Source organism: Mandrillus leucophaeus, unplaced genomic scaffold (genome assembly GCF_000951045.1).
Source record: "Mandrillus leucophaeus isolate KB7577 unplaced genomic scaffold, Mleu.le_1.0 Scaffold601, whole genome shotgun sequence".
In the NCBI taxonomy this organism is placed as follows: Eukaryota; Metazoa; Chordata; class Mammalia; order Primates; family Cercopithecidae; genus Mandrillus; species Mandrillus leucophaeus.
Genome location: NW_012106487.1, coordinates 479,421 through 480,119, shown reverse-complemented (window position 1 = coordinate 480,119; position 699 = coordinate 479,421).

The window sequence follows — 699 nt, the reverse complement described above, 5'->3', positions numbered from 1 at the left end:
TTTGAGTAACTAATCCCAGTGTTAGCCAGCAATGTGTCTTAGGGAAGTTCTTCACATTGACCTGGAATCCAAATACCTAATGAAAAAGAGCAAGTATCAAACTCGGAGTATGTGTCTCTCTCTTCCTGTTTATTTGTGAATAACTTTTAGTGATTAGGAAAATAACAAAAACTATAAATGCAGCCTGTCAACCACAACAATGTACCTTTTCAACTTTTGGCTGATCAAGACATGAAAAGGTTATTATTTCACTACTTTTTATATAAACATAACTGCATATTTTCACAGCTTTGCTTTAAGACTTAAGCTCCTCCAGCTGATCATAAATTGCCAGGAAATGTCTGCCCAGTCTATCACAGTGTCTTAATTAAGCAAAGGCATAGAAATTACATGGGGGTCTTGGCCCATGGGACTCACCAGGTGTAATGAATTCTGTAGAAGGAGTAGTTACAGATTTCCCAGGGCATGCTAATAATAAATACCAGTTAAAGGACAACAGAAATAAAGAAGTTTTTTCTCTTTTCTACCAATATCTTCCTTTTTAAAAAGATAGCAACTATTAGATCTTTAAGCCTCAATTTTGATGCCATTTCTTTCCAGAGAGTTTCTTGGTTTCTCCTTTCCACACTCCATTATGGGCTGTGCTAAGGCACCCTCCTCTGCACTCCTATTGGTAAACAACATTTTTATGGCAGTATT